Source organism: Aegilops tauschii, chromosome 2 (assembly GCF_002575655.3).
Source record: "Aegilops tauschii subsp. strangulata cultivar AL8/78 chromosome 2, Aet v6.0, whole genome shotgun sequence".
Taxonomy (NCBI): domain Eukaryota; kingdom Viridiplantae; phylum Streptophyta; class Magnoliopsida; order Poales; family Poaceae; genus Aegilops; species Aegilops tauschii.
This window is the reverse complement of record NC_053036.3, coordinates 572,707,547-572,730,225: the sequence shown is the minus strand read 5'-3', so window position 1 is coordinate 572,730,225 and position 22,679 is coordinate 572,707,547.

Genomic DNA, 22,679 nt, shown 5'->3' with positions numbered 1-22,679 from the left:
TCACCTATTTCTAACTTTCTTATTTACCATTTTGCAGATTTCATTCACTTCATGGAAGCTAGCTTGCTATGATGGAGTGCTTGCTTTTCCTTTGATGAAACTTTGCATTGTATCTAGCTTGCTATCTTGATGAAACTTTGCATTGTAATATATACATGGATGGAACAATGTGTATGGATGGAACTTGCTTATGTATGAACAATGTGTATAGATGAAACTGATGTGATATGTGATATGAAACTTATGTGCTGGATATGTATGAACAATGTGTATGAACAATATATCTATATATGTGATATTTTCTGTGCAAATTGTGGGATTTAATAAAAAACAGAAAAAACAGCCAATATGCAGGCTCTTTGCCGTCTGCCACCGACGGCAAAGAAGCCACGTGGCAGCCAACTGTGCTTCCTGGGAGCTGACCCATTTGGTCAGTTTGCCTACAGTGGCAGACGGCAAAGACTTTGCCGTCCGTGGCAGACGGCAAAGAACCTGCACTTTGCCATCAGTGGCGGACGGCAAAGAACCTGCCATCTAGTGACGTGTAGATGACATCATACGGCGGACGGCAAAGACCAGAGAAATTTTGCCGTCTGCGGCGGACGGCAAAGGTCTGCCGTTAGCCACTTAACGGACTGACAGCGCAATTATTGCCGTCCACCCTCTTTGCCGTCCGCCGCCAGGAAGCAGACGGCAAAGGAGCTGTTTACCGTAGCGTTCTTTGCCGGAGCCTTTTGCCGTCCGCGGCTGACGGCAAAGGTCTTTGCCGTCCGCCTTTCGAGCCTTTGCCGTCCGCCGTGGCAGACGGCAAAGTAGCTGTTTCCTGTAGTGTTTCCGATGCGGTGCCCTCGCTGACCCCTTTGCCGACGTGTGCAAGCACCTCTAGGGTGAACGCGCTGCCGTCAAACGGCTCGGTGGTGGTGCCCTTTGCCCCGTGGGGTTGTTCTTCTTCCCTGCACCTCGGCTTGCCGATGCGTGTGGGGATCGAGAGGAACGGCGCGGCCATGACGGCGGCGCTACTTTCTCTAGTGAGGAAACTTTGTTTGCCCTGTCAATTAGAGTTCTTTGGGGAGGGAAGGATTTTTGTTGCTACCGAAAATCCACAACGCCAACCTGGGCTGATACCATTGATAGGACCTATTGATCCAGTGGGCATGGGGATTCCGGTAGTGGTGATAGGTATTACCTTTTCCTTATGGCTCGAGGAGCTCCCGGTGCCGGCCATGGTGCCGGTGCCGGTGATGGCAGAGAGTGGTGGTGGAGGTGCTTCCCATCAGCACTGCACTAACCCTAGATCGGTAGGGAATGTAGGTGGAGTGTACGGCGTCGCGACGAACCTCATATTACAAGCCGCGACCCCCACCACTTTATACAGAGCAGGTGACGGGGGCCCGTCAACCATAGTGGGTTGAGGGCCCCCAATCAGGGCATGGATCTAAGGGCCCGGTGGGCCGTTGGGCCCACACGTTGGAGATCATCCTAACACGACCTACATCAAACCATGTGTATCTCGTCCTTAACTACCTTGCCTTCATGGTTGTTGTCTGTATCGAGAGGTAGGCACCACATCTAAATTGTACATTAGTCTATATTGAAAACACACATCACCGCTTCCCAACGTACATCATTTTGGACCGCATGCAAGAGGTGCTGGTTTTGTGGTCCCTCTCGTGCGATTTTTATGATGGTTCAATCTATTCGCCCAAGCGGTTTATCGACAACAACAACTGTCATTTGACCAAATGATAGATTCATTGGTCCGTCTTATGGTAGGTCATGGCGACATGCTGCTACCTCTTGAGCATGCGTTGGTTTTCCCTTGAAGAGGAAAGGGTGATGCAGCAAAGTAGCGTAAGTATTTCCCTCAATTTTTGAGAACCAAGGTATGAATACAGTAGAAGACTACACGCAAATCGCCTAGTACCTGCACAAACAATCAAGAACCTTGCAACCAACGCGATAAAGGGGTTGTCAATCCCTTCACGACCACTTGCAAAAGTGAGATCTGATAAAGATAATAAGATAAATATTTTTGGTATTTTTGTTGTATAGATTGAAAAGTAAAGATTGCAAAATAAATAGTAAACTAGAATTATAAATCGGAAACTTATATGATGCAAAGTAGATCCGGGGGCCACAGGTTTCACTAGTGGCTTCTCTCATGATAGCATATATTATGATGGGTGAACAAATTACTGTCGAGCAATTGATAGAAAAGCGCATACTTATGAGAATATCTAGGCATGATCATGAACATAGGCATCACGTCCGTGTCAAGTAGACCGAAACAATTCTGCATCTACTACTATTACTCCACACATCGACCGCTATCCAGCATGCATCTAGAGTATTAAGTTCATAAGAACAGAGTAACGCATTAGGCAAGATGACATGATGTAGAGGGATAAACTCAAGAAATATGATATAAACCCCATATTTTTATCCTCGATGGCAACAATACAATATGTGTCGGTTCCCTTTCTGTCACTGGGATCGAGCACCGCAAGATTTAACCCAAAGCTAAGCACTTCTCCCATTGCAAGAAAGATCAATCTAGTAGGCCAAACTAAAGCAATAATTCGAAGAGACTTGCAGTGATATCAAATCATGCATCTAAGAATTCAGAGAAGAATCAAATATTGTTCATAGATAATCTTGATCATAAACCTACAATTCATCGGATCTCGACAAACACACCGCAAAAAGTATTACATCGAATAGATCTCCAAGAACATCAAGGAGAACTTTGTATTGAGAACCAAAGAGAGAGAAGAAGCCATCTAGCTAATAACTATGGACCCGAAGGTCTGTGGTAAACTACTCACACATCATCGGAGAGGCTATGGTGTTGATGTAGAAGCCCTCCGTGATCGAATCCCCCTCCGGCAGATCGCCGGAAAACGCCGCAAGATGGGATCTCACGGGTACAGAAGGTTGCGGCGGTGGAAAAGTGGTTTCGTGGCTCCCCTGGATGTTTTCAGGGTATAAGAGTATATATGGGTGAAAGAAGTAGGTCGGTGGAGCTACGAGGGGCCCATGAGGGTGGGGGCATGCCTACCCCCCTGGGTGCGCCCTCCTGCCTTGTGGCCGCCTTGTTGCGTCTCTAACTTCCACTCCAAGTCTCCTGGATTGCGTTTATTCCAAGAAAGATCCTCGCAAAGGTTTCATTCCGTTTGGATTCCGTTTGATATTCCTTTTCTGTGAAACACTAAAATAGGCAAAAAAAACAACAACTGGCACTGGGCCTCCGGTTAATAGGTTAGTCCCAAAAAATAATATTAAATAGAATATTAAAGCCCATTAAACATACAAAACAGATAATTTAATAGGATGGAAATATAAAAAATTATAGATACGTTGGAGACGTATCAGCATCCCCAAGCTTAATTCCTGCTCGTCCTCGAGTAGGTAAATGATAAAAACAGAATTTTTGATGTGGAATGCTACCTAACATAATTTTCAATATAATCTTCTTTATTGTGGCATGAATGTTCAGATCCGAAAGATTCAAGACAAAAGTGTAATATTGACATAAAAATAATAATACTTCAAGCATACTAACTAAGCAATTATGTCTTCTCAAAATAACATAGCCAAAGAAAGCCCATCCCTACAAAATCATATAGTTTGGCCATGCTCCATCTTCGTCACACAAAATGCTCTCATCATGCACAACTCTGATGACAAGCCAAGCAATTGTTTCATACTTTAGTATTCTCAAACTTTTTCAACTTTCAGGCAATACATGAGCGCGAGCCATGGACATAGCACTATGGGTGGAATAGAATATGATGATGGAGGTTGTGTAGAGAAGACAAAAAAAGAAAGTCTCACATCGACGCGGCTAATCAACGGGCTATGGAGATGCCCATCAATTGATGTCAATGCGAGGAGTAGGGATTGCCATGCAACAGATGCACTAGAGCTATAAATGTATGAAAACTCAACAAAAGAAACTAAGTGGGTGTGCATCCAACTTGCTTGCTCATGAAGACCTAGGGCATTTGAGGAAGCCCATTGTTGGAATATACAAGCCAAGTTCTATAATGAAAAATTCCCACTAGTATATGAAAGTGACAAAATAAGAGACTCTCTATCATGAAGATCATGGTGCTACTTTGAAGCACAAGTGTGGAAAAAGGATAGTAGCGTTGCCCCTTCTCTCTTTTTCTCTAATTTTTATTGGGCCTTCTCTTTTTTTATTTGGCCTTTCTCTTTTTTTATTTTGCCTTTTTTTGGCCTTTCTCTTTTTTTCCTCACACGGGACAATGCTCTAATAATGATGATCAGCACACTTCTATTTATTTACAACTCAAGGATTACAACTCGATACTAGAACAAATATGACTCTATATGAGTGCCTACGGCGATGTACCGGGATGGGCAAGGAATCAATAGTGACATGTATGAAAAATTATGCATGGTGGCCTTGCCACAAATACGATGTCAACTACATGATCATGCAAGGCAATATGACAATGATGAAGCGTGTCATAATAAATGGTACGGTGGAAAGTTGCATGCCAATATATCTCGGAATGGCTATGGAAATGCCATAATAGGTAGGTATGGTGGCTGTTTTGAGGAAAATATAAGGAGGCTTATGTGTGATAGAGCGTATCATATCACGGGGTTTGGATGCACTGGCGAAGTTTGCACCAACTCTCGAGGTGAGAAAGGGCAATGCACGGTACCGAAGAGGCTAGCAATGATGGAAGGGTGAGAGTGCGTATAATCCATGGACTCAACATTAGTCATAATGAACTCACATACTTATTGCAAAAATCTACAAGTCATCAAAACCAAGCACTACGCGCATGCTCCTAGGGGGATAGATTGGTAGGAAAATACCATCGCTCATCCCCGACCGCCACTCATAAGGAAAGCAATCAAAGAACACCTCATGCTTCAAATTTGTCACACAACGGTTACCATACATGCATGCTACGGGACTTGCAAACTTCAACACAAGTATTTCTCAAATTCACAATTACTCAACTAGCACGACTCTAATATTACCATCTTCATATCTCAAAACAATCATCAAGTATCAAACTTCTCATAGTATTCAATGCACTCTATATGCAAGTTTTTATTATACCTATCCTGGATGCCTATCATATTAGGACTAATTTTATAGCCAAAGCAAATTACCATGATGTTCTAAAAGACTCTCAAAAAAATATAAGTGAAGCATGAGAGATCAATAATTTATATAAAATAAAACCACCACCGTGCTTGTAGCGACTCGACCTCAGACGGTCAAATCTCTGTGTATCTGTGCCATCCCTGGATCAGTATGCTGGCACACACAGTACATCAATGTATATATCAAAGTGCAATCACATGTATAAATAACGTAAAACTGATATATACCTCATATGTCTCAGCGGAAACAATCAACGGGTGTGGAGTCCCATCAACGCCATCGGCAGGTTGAGTGTAGACCGTAACCCTGTATCGTAACTCTTACTCGTCGAAGAAAATATCTGCAACATGATACGTTGCAGCCGTGTAGGTCAGTACATTGAATGTACCGGCAAGATCACTGTAAGAAAAACAGATGATAAACTATACTATATGCAATATGGCTTTCTGGCTCTGTATCTGAGTTTTGTTTGCGTAAAGCTGGTTTTATTTTCCCTACATCAAAGAAATATCAGGAGTCTATACTACGGAGTTTACTATCATAACATGGTTCCGCCAACCGATGTCTCATACCCAAATCATCATAAGTTGCCCACAATTATGTTATCAGTCCGGTGTTGAGAGTTCCGAGATAGATCCAAGTCCAGAGGCTCAAATTGTCCGTAACCGGGGACACGGCTAATCGATTAGGTTTTAACCCTCTGCAGAGGTTTGTACACTTTACCCGCAAGATTCGATCCCTCTTTTTACGTTCTCGCACTTCAGGGTGTTTGAGAACAAGACGACCGAAACATGGTCTTCCAAAGAGTTCCCCTGACCACTGTCCGGTGCTCATCCAATCCTATCGTCGTTCTACATCTGCTAGCACCGTCCCAGCCAGAGTCACAACTAAGGTCAACCAAGCCAGAGCCCATAGTGACTTGCGGTTGCACAGGTAAGCTTCCGGGCATGAAGTATTCTTCCGTCTCTTTGAGTCTGGGTGAAGCTTTCCGCAAGATGTCATGGCGCTTCTCCATGCATCCCGGCCATCCACTAGTTTCTCCAGGGTGCCCGTCAACCGTCCTTCACCCAATAGTGTGTATTGAATTCTTGTCTCGAGTCTTGAAGTCTTGAGGCCTTGAAGATGCAGTCCTCGCATATGCCATCATGGAGTTGTCGTCATTGACGTAGAGTCCTCCTTCTTCACACCACTCTCATGCACTCATACCAAACCCCGTCTACTATAGCGTAGCATTAAAATAAATAACGTCCCGGGCTTTTTAACAGGGTGATGGGTTCCTACCTCATGCATACTACTCAACTACAAGAATTCAATATCACTACTGGAGGGATTGTTGCAAAGATGACACTAAATGCAATAAAACATAGGTATGAAAAACATGGTCAAAGTGAACTTGCCTGGTATTACTTGATGAAGATAACAACACTCTCAGAATAATGACTTGGTAGAACTATTCGTCAGTCCGTTGAAATCTATATAATCAAACGTAGTATTCACATAAGCAATCAGTCCTAGCAATCAATACTATCAATCAAAATAACACTCAACTAAATAAAATAGATAAATAAAACAATAATGAAATCAAAGAAGGCCAAAAAAATATCCAAAGAGAAATTTAAAGAAAACTAGGGAAAACCAACACACACAATATCAACCAATAACTTTCATAACCACACTAAATTAATCTAAGAAATTACTTAACAGAAAATAAAATCTATTTTCATCAAAACAACAGAAAGAAATTATCTAAAATAATTTCTAGCAAAATAACTACAATACTAGCTATTACATACACTATACACTAACTCTGCTAAACTGAAATCCTAAACAGTAGCAAAACTAATAAAAATAATTTCTAAAATTATCTACTGAATTCTAACAGAAGTATATTACATTGAACAAAACTTTGCAAAAATAACTAATTAAATCTAAATAAAACTCACTAAGTTACAAACAAAACAAAACTACATCGAAAACAGTACTGTTTTGCCTAAAACCCTAATTTAAGATAAACTAAAAATAAATCACTATATGCTACTGGATATACAAAACTATAACAAAACAGTAGCAAAAAGAATCAATCAAAAATATTTTATAAAACTCAAGATACGACCAAATTGGTGATTTGAACAAATTTCATCAAATTCAATTTTAAACAACTCAAATATGGAATCCAATTGCACTATCAGAAACTTCAAGAAATGATAAAACTAATGCAAAAATAAACACTAAATTCGGATCTAAAACATAAAAGTTATAAGCAATATGAAATCAGAACTATTCTATTTTTTTAAAAAGAAACGAAAAAACAAAAAAAACAATCGGTCACTAGCTACGTGGCCTACTGCTATCGGGCCAGAGTGTGGGCAATCCGAAGATAAACGGCGCTCGGCCGATTTTTAACAGAACGGGAGTGTGCGACTAAAAAAACCAGAGGGGCTCTGTTCGATCTGAACCAAGCTAAACCGTAAATAAAACCGCACAAAAACCGCCTAATAAAATAAAACCTAAGTGTTCGCATAAAGTAATCTGGGCCGTTGAAATTAGATCGGAGGGAGGAGAAACTCACTGCGGTGGCGACGAACTCCGGCGACGGTGTCGACGTTGGTGGCGCTCGGGCGGCGTTGCTGGTGAGGCCTCCGGTGGTCCTCTGGCGGTGTAGGCTGCTCCAGGAGACGCGGAAGATGATGGCGATGACGATGGTAGTCGGCAGTGAGCTCAGGGAAGACGGACTCGAGCGGAGCGAGATCGACGGCGGCGGGTGGCGTTCGGTGGTTGAAGGGTGCGACAGCTCCAGGGGTCTTTGGCGACGGAGGAGCGTCTCAGGCAATGCGGGAAGGTGAGTGGAGTTCGATGGTGGTTTCGGGCGACGATGAGGTGGTCGGGGTTGGGCGTTGCAGCAGCAATGGCGGGCGGCGGAGCTCGGGCTCCGGCAAGAAATGGCGGCGAGCGGAGAGGGGTTCGGGGGTTGGGAAGGGAGGAACGGGGTGAGGGGAGGGGTATTTATAGGGGCGGGGTCGACTTGGAGGAGGGGGGAGATCGTGGAGAGTATCCCGAGGATCGCGGGATTCGGCGGTGGCGGCGGCGCGGTTTGGCATGGAGAGGAAGAAGAAGCAGCGGGCGAGGGCGATCGGGCAGTGGGGCCCAGCGGTCAGTGGCACAAGGGCGAGAGAGAGAGGAGCGGGCGACCGAAGGAGAGGGGCTTCGGGCGACGGCGCTGGCTGGGCCGCGGCTCGAGTGGCTGGCTGGCTGGGTCGCCTGGCTCCTGGGCCGCCTGGCCTGGCTAGCGCTAGGTTTTCCCCTTTTTTTGGAATAAGACAGGGAGAAAATAAGATATAGAGAAAAAAATTATATAGGACATATAATATATCAAAATTTTCAGAAAAACATTTCCTAAAACATGAACTATTTTCCAGGTTCAAATAAAATACACAAAAAGGCAAACAGTGCTACTATTGCAATAAAACTCAACAAAAATCATTTTTAAAATGCCAAAATTATTTCAAAATTACTTTCTCCTAATTTTCCGTTGAAGGGAATCATTTTACCCTTATTTCCATTTATTTATTTTTAGGAGAAAAATAATTTTGAATAAAATCCAAATAATTCCAAATTTGAAAGGGAGTTACAAAATACTTTCAGATGACTTTCAATTTGATTCTTTTTTAACTTCCAACTCATATTTCATATAATTGGAGAAGTCATTTTATCTTCTCATGAAAATCATTGAGCTGCATAAAGTTTTAGAATTTGAAATATTTCCAAATGGAATTCAAATCTTTTCGAAAACCCTTTGGAATTCAAATGGAAGAAGTCATGTCATCTTCACTCTAGGGTTTTGTGTTGAAATGAATTTGAATTCATGGACATCAAATTGCAAGGATGAAAGTTTTGGGAAAGTCCTTTTATGCCCTCTCATTCAACTTTCAAAAGTTTCAAATTCCACTCACTTTCAGTCAATCAATCAAACAAACAATCATATAATTTATTTAATATAACATTCCAAAATTTAGAATTTTGGGATGTTACAAACCTACCACACTTAAAATGAATCTCGTCCTCGAGATTCGAAGAGGCTAGCAAGAAAAGGTTAGGGTTTGGGGGGTCTTCTAGCAATACCATTGATCGGAATGGTCTAGTGGGCTACCACACTTAAAGGCAGGGTTACGGTTCCAACAAAACTCGTGTACTCCATCCTTTGGGTTGACGTTGTCGGTCTTCTCATATTCTTCGGAATAACTCTTTCACATGTGCTCGTCCGGTAAGGGCATAACCTCTTCTCCAAACACGTGTCCTTTCATCTTGGTGAGGTTCTTCCGAGACTGTCTTCTTATCTGACGGGTCTGTCGCCAATACTAAACAACTATCAAGATCTCATGGTGGTCAACAATTTATGGTTTCTCCTGCGGGAAAATGGTCAGGGTTGAGTCTCACCGTATAACCTACGATTGGCAATGGTTGCCTATTACAGGGATCAATCCTCCTACCATTCTAAGGTTTTTGGCTTGTCGTATTGACACTCTTCTAAGGTTTTCGAGTCTCTCTGATTTTCCATCAACATATGATAGTTCATGATAGAAGTCTCCGGTATGGGGGCCAATCCATCCCGTACTTGAACCATTACTTCATACACTAACGGTGAATCACGTCTTCTAACACTTGGGCATCCTCACGAGCATTGCAGAATTTCTCTTGTCGCCGAACTGGGTTCGGGTAAATCCATTATTTCTGCAAGCTAAACAAGACATCTAACGTTTCTTCACAACTCTCGGGTTATAGTATCCTCCTAAGAAACGTCTGCTGATCAAATAACAGCTTCTTCCAAATTTCTTCTTTTAACAAGGTATTGCTTGATCCTTATTAACTCTTGGGCCTGTGGGTTGTGGGCCCACTTCAATAGTTGCACAACTTTAACTCATCCTTTTGAGTTATATTGTTCCATATTCCAACATTACACCTCCATTTAATTCCGATAATACTTCATTCCTTCATACTCTTGGTGCAATCAATGTATCGGAATAAAACTCATACTCCTATTGTCCAGACTCCACTCTGCGGAATACATTTTACTTTCCATTTGTGAGTGTCCTCATAGGGTACTAACCCTTGAAATGCACAAATTCTTCCATGGACCATATTTTCTCATATCCTCGAAAATGGTCAAAGCTCTTTCTTCATGGAGTAACAACTCATATAATTCAACATATGAAATCATAACACATTAACTTTATTGATTCATGAATCCATTACAAACTCTGAGACTTCCATTACATAATCCAACTCATCGAACTCATGAAAATAAAATTACTTTCTACTACACTTACTACCAATATCAAAATTCCAACTACTCAGCTCCAGCTTTCATCTTGTCGGAACATTTAGTAGCATAATTTCCTGCTTCCTTGCAATGAAAACAAATAACTTTTGATAAGTCTTTGGGCTTCTTGGAGATGGCGTCTACTCTTTGGGTTCTTGGCTTCTTCTCTAGACATTTACCAACGTAATGATCTAAATCCTTGCACCTGTAACAAGTGATATTACTCAGGTCCTTCTCTACAGAAATTGGGTTGTTCTGGGGATGCCTTCGTTTCCTCTTCCTGGATTTCTCCGTAATGATCAGAGATTCTATTTCCCGAGGGTCAAACTTCACTTCTGCTGTCGGGAAGTCTCCGAGATACTCTTCTCTTTCCTTCGTGCAATACTGGGAATAATGTCCTTCTTCTCCACATGAATAGCAATGACTTCCTCCATCATGGATTCTTCCAAACATTTCCTAAGGGCTTCTTTCTGCTGCTTGGTAATTTCCTGTACCTTGGGGTAAATTTGGCACTGAGCCGGGAAATGAGTAACTCCTTCACACAGGAAACACGTAACCTGCCCAGTCGGGCATTCTTCAGCTAGGTGATTCTCCTCACAATGAGGGCATCCATCCTTGTGTTCCTCCTGGGTGTGTCCTATTTCTCTACAAATCTTGCATGCACAAGGTTTCTTCTTCGGGTTATCATGGTGCTTCCGGATAAGACCAGATCTTGTCAGAGTCTTCTTGAATTCTTGCAAGTCTTTGCTCCATTCCATCCTTGTATGGCTTGATGCATCTGCCACCATGTTGCAGCACTTCCTTCAAAGTACTGAAGAGCGTGCGATACTTCATTCTTCCTTGAAACCAAATTGCTCCCCAAGTGATTCTCCATGTTCTGAGTCCATAGCTCTGCCTCCAACTGAGTCGTCGGTCCAGAGAACACAAGTCCATCTTCATTCATCTATTGGTTCTAAGGGTTTTGGGGTGAGATATGAGAGAGGTGGGGAGGGATACACACAATACAAACAATAGTTTTGACGGTTTTATTTTTGTGGCTGTCGGAAAAACATCAAACAAATGACAGCTCACAAATCGTCGCATCTAACGTAAGTATATAACAGGAGTTTGGTCTTCTAAAGGTCAAATAAATCTTTAGTCTTCAAATTGATCGAGTCTTCGGAGTCTTCAAATGATGAAATCCTCTTTACTCTGAAGTGGTTATCAGTTGTCCGATATCTAGTCCTTCATGGAGTGGCTTCAGTTGATCCTCCGAGTGGTCAAAAGGGGATATGGTATGTTCTAACTATTTGAGGTAAGAGGGACTATTTGATAAAATCAGAAAAGATGAGAAGTAGGGGTCTTTTTAAAAGTAAAATTTTAGAGATTTCCTGTCCTGGTGGCTTTCCAATTTCTAGGGTCACGTCCTACAGTCAACATGTGCTCTGATACCATATCTGTAGCGACTCGACCTCAGACGGTCAAGTCTCTGTGTATCTGTGCCATCCCTGGATCAGTATGCTGGCACACATAGTACATCAATGTATATATCAAAGTGCAATCACATGTATAAATAACGTAAAACTGATATATATACCTCATATGTCTCAGCGGAAACAATCAACGGGTGTGGAGTCCCATCAACGCCATCGGCAGGTTGAGTGTAGACCGTAACCCTGTATCGTAACTCTTAATCGTCGAAGAAAATATCTGCAACATGATACGTTGCAGCCGTGTAGGTCAGTACATTGAATGTACCGGCAAGATCACTGTAAGAAAAACAGATGATAAACTATACTATATGCAATATGGCTTTCTGGCTCTGTATCTGAGTTTTGTTTGCGTAAAGCTGGTTTTATTTTCCCTACATCAAAGAAATATCAGGAGTCTATACTACGGAGTTTACTATCATGACATGGTTCCGCCAACCGATGTCTCATACCCAAATCATCATAAGTTGCCCACAATTATGTTATCAGTCTGTTGTTGAGAGTTCCGAGATAGATCCAAGTCCAGAGGCTCAAATTGTCCGTAACCGGGGACACGGCTAATCGATTAGGTTTTAACCCTCTGCAGAGGTTTGTACACTTTACCCGCAAGATTCGATCCCTCTTTTTACGTTCTCGCACTTCAGGGTGTTTGAGAACAAGACGACCGAAACATGGTCTTCCAAAGAGTTCCCCTGACCACTGTCCGGTGCTCATCCAATCCTACCGTCGTTCTACATCTGCTAGCACCGTCCCAGCCAAAGTCACAACTAAGGTCAACCAAGCCAGAGCCCATAGTGACTTGCGATTGCACAGGTAAGCTTCCGGGCATGAAGTATTCTTCCGTCTCTTTGAGTCTGGGTGAAGCTTTCCGCAAGATGTCATGGCGCTTCTCCATGCATCCCGGCCATCCACTGGTTTCTCCAGGGTGCCCGTCAACCGTCCTTCACCCAGTAGTGTGTATTGAATTCTTGTCTCGAGTCTTGAAGTCTTGAAGCCTTGAAGATGCAGTCCTCGCATATGCCATCATGGAGTTGTCGTCATTGACGTAGAGTCCTCCTTCTTCACACCACTCTCGTGCACTCATACCAAACCCCGTCTACTATAGCGTAGCATTAAAATAAATAACGTCCCGGGCTTGGTAACAGGGTGATGGGTTCCTACCTCATGCATACTACTCAACTACAAGAATTCAATATCACTACTGGAGGGATTGTTGCAAAGATGACACTAAATGCAATAAAACATAGGTATGAAAAACATGGTCAAAGTGAACTTGCCTGGTATTACTTGATGAAGATAACAACACCCTCAGAATAATGACTTGGTAGAACTATTTGTCAGTCCGTTGAAATCTATATAATCAAACGTAGTATTCACATAAGCAATCAGTCCTAGCAATCAATACTATCAATCAAAATAACACTCAACTAAATAAAATAGATAAATAAAACAATAATGAAATCAAAGAAGGCCAAAAAAATATCCAAAGAAAACTTTAAAGAAAACTAGGGAAAACCAACACACAAAATATCAACCAATAACTTTCATAACCACACTAAATTAATCTAATAAATTACTTAACAGAAAATAAAATCTATTTTCATCAAAACAACAGAAAGAAATTATCTAAAATAATTTCTAGCAAAATAACTACAATACTAGCTATTACATACACTATACACTAACTCTGCTAAACTGAAATCCTAAACAGTAGCAAAACTAATAAAAATAATTTCTAAAAATATCTACTGAATTCTAACAGAAGTATATTACATTGAACAAAACTTTGCAAAAATAACTAATTAAATCTAAATCAAACTCACTAAGTTACAAACAAAACAAAACTACATCGAAAACAGTACTGTTTTGCCTAAAACCCTAATTTAAAATAAACTAAAAATAAATCACTATATGCTACTGGATAGACAAAACTATAACAAAACAGTAGCAAAAAGAATCAATCAAAAATATTTTATAAAACTCAAGATACGACCAAATTGGTGATTTGAACAAATTTCATCAAATTCAATTTTAAACAACTCAAATATGGAATCCAATTGCACTATACTTCAAGAAATTATAAAACTAATGCAAAAATAAACACTAAATTCGGATCTAAAACATAAAAGTTATAAGCAATATAAAATCAGAACTATTCTATTTTTTTTAAACAGAAACGAAAAAAACAATCGGTCACTAGCTACGTGGCCTACTGCTATCGGGCCAGAGTGTGGGCGATCCGAAGATAAATGGCGCTCGGCCGATTTTCAACAGAACGGGAGTGTGCGACTAAAAAAACCAGAGGGGCTCTGTTCGATCTGAACCAAGCTAAACCGTAAATAAAACCGCACAAAAACCGCCTAATAAAATAAAACCTAACTGTTCGCGTAAAGTAATTTGGGCCGTTGAAATTAGATCGGAGGGAGGAGAAACTCACCGCGGTGGCGAGGAACTCCGGCGACGGTGTCGACGGTGGTGGCGCTCGGGCGGCATTGCTGGTGAGGCCTCCGGTGGTCCTCCGGCGGTGTAGGCTGCTCCAGGAGACGCGGAAGACGATGGAGATGACGATGGTAGTCGGCAGTGAGCTCAGGGAAGACGGACTCGAGCGGAGCGAGATCGACGGCGGCGGGTGGCGTTCGGTGGTTGAAGGATGCGACAGCTCCAGGGGTCTTTGGCGACGGAGGAGCGTCTCAGGCGATGCGGGAAGGTGAGTGGAGTTCGATGGTGGTTTCGGGCGACGATGAGGTGGTCGGGGTCGGGCGCTGCAGCAGCAATGGCGGGCGGCGGAGCTCGGGCTCCGGCAAGAAATGGCGGCGAGCGGAGAGGGGTTCGGGGGTCGGGAAGGGGCGAAACGGGGTGAGGGGAGGGGTATTTATAGGGCGGGGTCGACTTGGAGGAGGGGGAAGATCGTGGAGACTATCCCGAGGATCGCGGGATTCGGCGGTGGCGGCGGCGTGGTTTGGCGTGGAGAGGAAGAAGAAGCAGCGGGCGAGGGCGATCGGGCAGTGGGGCCCAGCGGTCAGTGGCACAAGGGCGAGAGAGAGAGGAGCGGGCGACCGAAGGAGAGGGGCTTCGGGCGACGGCGCTGGCTGGGCCGCGGCTCAAGTGGCTGGCTGGCTCCTGGGCCGCCTGGCCTGGCTAGCGCTAGGTTTTCCCTTTTTTTTGGAATAAGACAGGGAGAAAATAAGATATAGAGAAAAAAATTATATAGGACATATAATATATCAAAATTTTCATAAAAACATTTCCTAAAACATGAACTATTTTCCAGGTTCAAATAAAATACACAAAAAGGCAAACAGTGCTACTATTGCAATAAAACTCAACAAAAATCATTTTTAAAATACCAAAATTATTTCAAAATTATTTTCTCCTAATTTTCCATTGAAGGGAATCATTTTACGCTTATTTCCATTTATTTATTTTTAGGAGAAAAATAATTTTGAATAAAATCCAAATAATTCCAAATTTGAAAGGGAGTTTCAAAATACTTTCACATGACTTTCAATTCGATTCTTTTTTAACTTCCAACTCATATTTCATATAATTGGAGAAGTCATTTTATCTTCTCTCATGAAAATCATTGAGCTGCATAAAGTTTTAGAATTTGAAATATTTCCAAATGGAATTCAAATCTTTTCGAAAACCCATTGCAATTCAAATGGAAGAAGTCATGTCATCTTCACTCTAGGGTTTTGTGTTGAAATGAATTTGAATTCATGGACATCAAATTGCAAAGATGAAAGTTTTGGGAAAGTCCTTTTATTCCCTCTCATTCCACTTTCAAAAGTTTCAAATTCCACTCACTTTTAGTCAATCAATCAAACAAACAATCATATAATTTATTTAATATAACATTCCAAAATTTAGAATTTTGGGATGTTACAGTGCTCTAAAAGGTATAAGTGAAGCACTAGAGCAAAATTAACTAGCTCAAAAGACATAAGTGAAGCACATAGAGTATTCTAATAAATTCCGAGTCATGTGTGTGTCTCCCAAAAGGTGTGTACAGCAAGGATGATTGTGGTAAAATAAAAAGCAAAGACTCAAATCATACAAGACGCTCCAAGCAAAACACATATCATGTGGTGAATAAAAATATAGCATCAAGTAAAGTTACCGATAGACGAAGACGAAAGAGGGGATGCCTTCCGGGGCATCCCCAAGCTTAGGCTTTTGGTTGTCCTTGAATTTTACCTTGGGGTGCCTTGTCATCCCCAAGCTTAGGCTCTTGCCACTCCTTATTCCAAAATCCATCAAATCTTTACCCGAAAACTTGAAAACTTCACAACACAAAACTTGAACAGAAAATCTCATCAGCTCCGTTAGTATAAGAAAACAAATCACCACTTTAAGGTACTGTAATGAACTCATTCTTTATTTATATTGGTGTTACACCTACTGTATTCCAACTTCTCTATGGTTCATACCCCCCCCCTCCCCCGATACTAGCCATAGACTCATCAAAATAAGCAAATAACACACGAAAAACAGAATCTGTCCAAAACAGAACAGTCTGTAGTAATCTGTATCAAACGTATACTTCTGGAACTCCAAAAATTATGAAATAAACTGGTGGACGTGAGAAATTTATCTATTTATCATCTGCAAAAATAATCAACCTAAAATCACTCTCCAGTAAAAAAATGGCATCTAATCTCGTGAGCGATAAGTTTCTGTTTTTTACAGCAAGATCGCAAAGACTTCACCCATGTCTTCCCAAAGGTTCTACTTGGCACAAACACTAATTAAAACATAAAACCACATATATACAGAGGCTAGATGAATTATTTATTACTAAACAGGAACAAAAATCAAGGAACAAAAATAAAATTGGGTTGCCTCCCATAAGCGCTATTGTTTAACGCCCCCAGCTAGGCATTGAGATTTCGATGATGCTCACATGAAAGACAAGAATTGAAGCACAACGAGAGCATCATAAAACACGTGACAAACACATCTAAGTCTAACATACTTCCTATGCATAGGCATAGTATAGGAAAACAAATTATCCAGGCAAGAAAAAACTAGCATATGCAAGGAAGAAGAAAGAGAAAATAGCAATCTCAACATGAAGAGAGGTAATTTAGTAATATGAAAATTTCTGCAACCATATTTTCCTCTCTCATAATAATTACATGTAGGATCATAGGCAAATTCAACAAAATAGCTATCACATAACATATTCTCAACACGGTCCACATGCATGCGAAGTTGACACTCCTCCAAAATAGTGGGATTATCATTAACTAAAGTCATGACCTCTCCAAACCCACTTTTATCAAAAAATTCATAAGATTGAAAATCATCCAAATATGTGGGATCTAAATTTGACACTCTTCCAAACCAACTTTCAATATTATTGCAAACACTATTATCAATCTCATATTCATCATGGGGCTTAAATAAATTTTCAAGATCATAAGAAGAATCACCCCAATCATGATCATTGCAACTAGTAGTAGACATAGCAAAACTAGCATCCCCAAGCTTAGGGTTTTGCATATTATTAGCACAATTGACATCAAGAGAATTTATAGTGAAATTATTGCAATCATGCTTTTTATTCAAGGAGCTATCGTGGATCTCTTCATAAATTTCTTCATCACAATTTTCAGATTCACGAATTTCAAGCAAAACCTCATAAAGATAATCTAGTGCACTCAAATCACTAGAAATTGGTTCATCATAATTGGATCTCTTAAAAAGATTAGCAAGGGGATGAGGATCCATAAACTTTTAGCAAGCAAAGATGCAAGCAAAAAGAAGGCACATGGTAACACAAGATCGAACGGAAGGAGGGCGAAGAAAAGGCAAAGGTTTTCGAAAATCGTTTTAGAAGTGGGGGAGAGGAAAACGAGAGGCGAATGGAAAATAATGTAATGCGAGGGAGAAGAGTTTGTGATGGTTACTTGGTATGTCTTGACTTGAGCGTAGATCTCCCCGGCAACGGCGCCACAAATCCTTCTTGCTACCTCTTAAGCATGTGTTGGTTTCCCTTGAAGACGAAAGGGTGATGCAGCAAAGTAGCGTAAGTATTTCCCTCAGCTTTTGAGAACCAAGGTATCAATCCAGTAGGAGACTACACGCAAATCGCCTAGTACCTGCACAAACAATCAAGAACCTTGCAACCAACGCGATAAAGGGGTTGTCAATCCCTTCACGGCCACTTGCAAAAGTGAGATCTGATAAAGATAATAAGATAAATATTTTTTGTATTTTTGTTGTATAGATTGAAAAGTAAAGATTGCAAAAAATAAATAGTAAACTAGAATTATAAATCGGAAACTTATATGATGTAAAGTAGACCCGGGGGCCATAGGTTTCACTAGTGGCTTCTCTCATGATAGCATATATTAAGATGGGTGAACAAATTACTGCCGAGTAATTGATAGAAAAGCGCATAGTTATGAGAATATCTAGGCTTGATCATGAACATAGGCATCACGTCTGTGTCAAGTAGACCGAAACGATTCTGCATCTACTACTATTACTCCACACATCGACCGCTATCCAGCATGCATCTAGAGTATTAAGTTCATAAGAACAGAGTAATGCATTAGGCAAGATGACATGATGTAGAGGGATAAACACAAGCAATATGATATAAACCCCATCTTTTTATCCTCGATGGCTACAATAAAATACGTGTCGGTTCCCTTTCTGTCACTGGGATCGAGCACCACAAGATTTAACCCAAAACTAAGCACTTCTCCCATTGCAAGAAAGATCAATCTAGTAGGCCAAACTAAACCGATAATTCAAAGAGACTTGCAAAGATATCAAATCATGCATATAAGAATTCAGAGAAGAATCAAATATTGTTCATAGATAATCTTGATCATAAACCCATAATTCATCGGATCTCGACAAACACACCGCAAAAAGTATTACATTGAATAGATCACCAAGAACATCGAGGAGAACTTTGTATTGAGAACCAAAGAGAGAGAAGAAGCCATCTAGCTAATAACTATGGACCCGAAGGTCTGTGGTAAACTACTCACACATCATCGGAGAGGCTATGGTGTTGATGTAGAAGCCCTCCGTGATCGAATCCCCCTCCGGCAGATCGCCGGAAAAGTCCCCAAGATGCGATCTCACGGGTACAGAAGGTTGCACTGGTGGAAAAGTGGTTTCGTGGCTCCCCTGGATGTTTTCAGGGTATAAGAGTATATATAGGCGAAAGAAGTAGGTCGGTGGAGCTATGAGGGCCCACGAGGGTGGGGGGCGCGCCCTCCTGCCTCGTGGCCGCCTCGTTGCGTATCTGACTTCCACTCCAAGTCTCCTGGATTACGTTTGTTCCAAGAAAGATCCTCTCGAAGGGTTCGTTCCGTTTGGATTCCGTTTGATATTCCTTTTCTGCAAAACACTGAAATAGGCAAAAAATAGCAACTGGCACTGGGCCTCCGGTTAATAGGTTAGTCCCAAAAAATAATGTAAAATAGCATATTAAAGCCCATTAAACATCCAAAACAGATAATATAATAGCATGGAACAATCAAAAATTATAGATACGTTGGAGACGTATCAATGTGCATAATGCTGATCTCGAGGGCTTTGTGTCAGATAAGTGCCCGTAATATCACTACCTAACTGATTCCTTTGTGAAGAAGGTTTAAATTTACATCCTCGCGCAATTCTCACACTGTTTTATTTGATCTTTATGATAAATCATACACCATGGACCTAGAAGATTTTAATACTGCTTGTAAACTCCCGTAGTGGGGCAATGTTAGTGAACCTCGCAAATCTGAATATAAAGACTTTCTTGCTAGTATCACTGTGGGGGAATCTAGAGAAATCACACAAGCTACCATAGGGAGCATTCATTTTCCTTCCATTCATTATTTTGCTCTCTTTATAGGAAGATGCATTAACGGTAAGGATGAAGCTTGTCACATGTGCATTCCAGATCTTTATGTCCTCAAAAGTGCGGTATTAGGTGATAAACAATATAACTTGGGGGCCATTGTCGCACGTAGGTTGCATCTTAACGGTATAAGTGGAGATTTGTTTGGTGGAATTTATGCAACTTGTGTAGCTAAATATCTTGATGTACCCATACATGCAAATGATATGGAATTGCCTCCTGCTTATCTAGATTATGATGCTATGGTTCGCCATCAGTTTGTTGAGAGGAATGAACGGTTCCTCCAGTACCGACTAATCTTTGACAGACAGCGTACTGTCCATGTTGCTCTCCCAGCTCCTACTTTCTTTGACTTTCAGGCAAAAAGGAGATATGTTATCACCAGGGAGGAGGCGACTGAGTATGAGAGGAGGACGGAGGCAGCTCGCCTCCAAGCTGCAGCTCGTCAGGCAGTAGCCGCTGCATCTCAGTACGACCCCAGTTACAACTTTGGATATCCGCCAGGCCAGCCGTGGCCCTAGACCAACTTAGGCCAAAAGCCTAAGCTTCGGGGAGTACGTATTTCTCACCGACATTACATTCATGTTCACACACTCATGCCAGTTCTTAGTGCTCATACTTTTTCATTGTACTATCCATGCTAGTTTATTTTCTTTTCTAAGCCTTCTTCTTGTGTGTTTGAAAAACCTTAAGAAAAACCAAAACAATTTAGTTGTAGCTTTTAGCTAGTTTACTTTCCATGCCTGTAGTAGTAGTAATTAAATGAAAACCCAAAAAAAAAAGATTTCTCGTTCTTCTTTTGCTTGTTGGGAGCTTTCCCGTGTAAATAGTTCTATTTTATTTCTTTTCTTTGGGGGTCAAGAGGAGAAGACCATGATGAAAATGTTGAGGGGCTCTCATATGCATTATTGTTGATTTAACCAAGAGCCCATATCACCTTGTCTTCTCCTTTGTATTAAATGCTTGCCGATTCCAGCTTAGTCCAATGCACGTGCACTATTATTATTATCCACACCGTTCGGTCGTGCGAGTGAAAGGCAATAATGACGATATATAATGGACTGATTGAGATGAGAGAAGCTGGTATGAACTCGATGTCGGTATCAAAACCGGCAGATCTCGGGTAGGGGGTCCCGGACTGTGCGTCTGTGGATCAATGGTAACAGGAGGCAAGGGACACAGTGTTTACCCAGGTTCGGTCCCACTCTAAGAGGTAAAACCCTACTCCCGCTTGATTATATTTGATGTGTATGATTACAGAGTTGATCTACCTCAAGATCATATGTTGTGGTCTAAAACCTGAGGTATGATGAATAATGTCATAATGATCTATCGACTAGCCTGGCCTCGGCTTATATAATGTACCGGAGGCCTAGGATAACAAGAGTCCTAGTCGAATACGTTGGTGGAGAGGAGTCCTTGTCTTGATCATCAAGTCTTGTGAAATCTTCCTCGTGTGCGGCATGGGCTGCCTGAAGTGGCCCATGAGTGAACCGCCATGGGGGTCCTCGGGCCCGATCCAGCTGGTCGGGAGACGACGTGGTGAGTACCCCCTAGTCCAGGACACCGTCAGTAGCCCCCTGAACTGGTCTTCAAGTTGGGGACGCTCCTCGATTCTTCCGAACTGTTCTTCATCTTCGATCATCGGTCTTGAAAACTGGTTCAACAAATCTTCTTATCTTCGATCTTGAGGATCGCCGAAGTAATCTGAAGAGTTTACACGTCGGGTATCTGAGGAGCCCCTTTAAATTATCGGCCTTTATCAATGCCTTTTTATTTTTACGCCCACCTCGGGTTTGAAGTGTTTCCCGTGCGTCAGTGTCCTCTCGCGTTTGAGCTCCATCACCGGAATGCATTCGAGGTATCTTTTGCAGCCGAGCACCAATGCCGGACTGCTTTCGAGCTCCAACGCCAGAATGTATACGAGCTCCAACGCCGGACTGTATCCGAGGTGTCATAAATTACCTTGATCTTAAAAAAGTTAAAAGGGTTCAAACGGGCTTAATGCCGGAGATGCCCTCTATGGAGCCAGCCACTAGCAACCGAGCTTTATGCCGAACTGCTTCTGAGGTATCTTTTGCGGTCGAGCACCAATGCCGGACTGTATCCGAGGTGGTGCACCACCCCGGCCATGGGCTGATTGTTATGAATTTAATTTCCGAATTGTGCAATATATTCTCTGCCGAGATGTATAGCTAGTAGCCCTCAAGGTGCGTGTTGGCCTAATATTCGGGATGCACCTGAAGGATAAAATCAAACCGCTGACCCTAGTAGTCCCTGAGACTCAGGTCAATTCGTAAAATCAGCCTGAGGATCAATTCCCAGCTCGGCAGCATACTTAGGAATAGAAACGCGGTGTAATATATTAGAGGAAATAGTGATCAGCGAACGGGCCCTTGAGAGAGGGTCTTGAGAAGTTGCCGTAATATATTAGATTGATGCCGGATAGGTCCAGATGGTACCTATTGTTGTCCGAAGATGCGTCTGCCCATAGTTCGGTCATGCCGAACACTGAGCACTTTGAATTTTCTGCATTGAATAGGCAATGCAGTAGCCCCAGGCACTGGTCGGGTGGCAACACCAGATCAGGGGATCGATGTGCCCCTTTAATATTTTACAAATAATGAGCGCGAAGCCCAGTAGCCCCCGAGCCTTAATGTGGGCACGGGTGGCCGAGTTAAGGATTGATATCCGTTTGACAGAAAAATTTGTTGTGTTCAACACAAACTTCTCAAAAAGAGAATAAGATCTCTTAAAGGAGCTTAGAGCTGATCGAAATCCGAGCTCGCCAAGGTAGGCCCCAAGGGGTTTAAAAGATGGGTTGCAGTAAATGGATTTTACTCGTAATTTTAATGTGTAATGATTCTATGT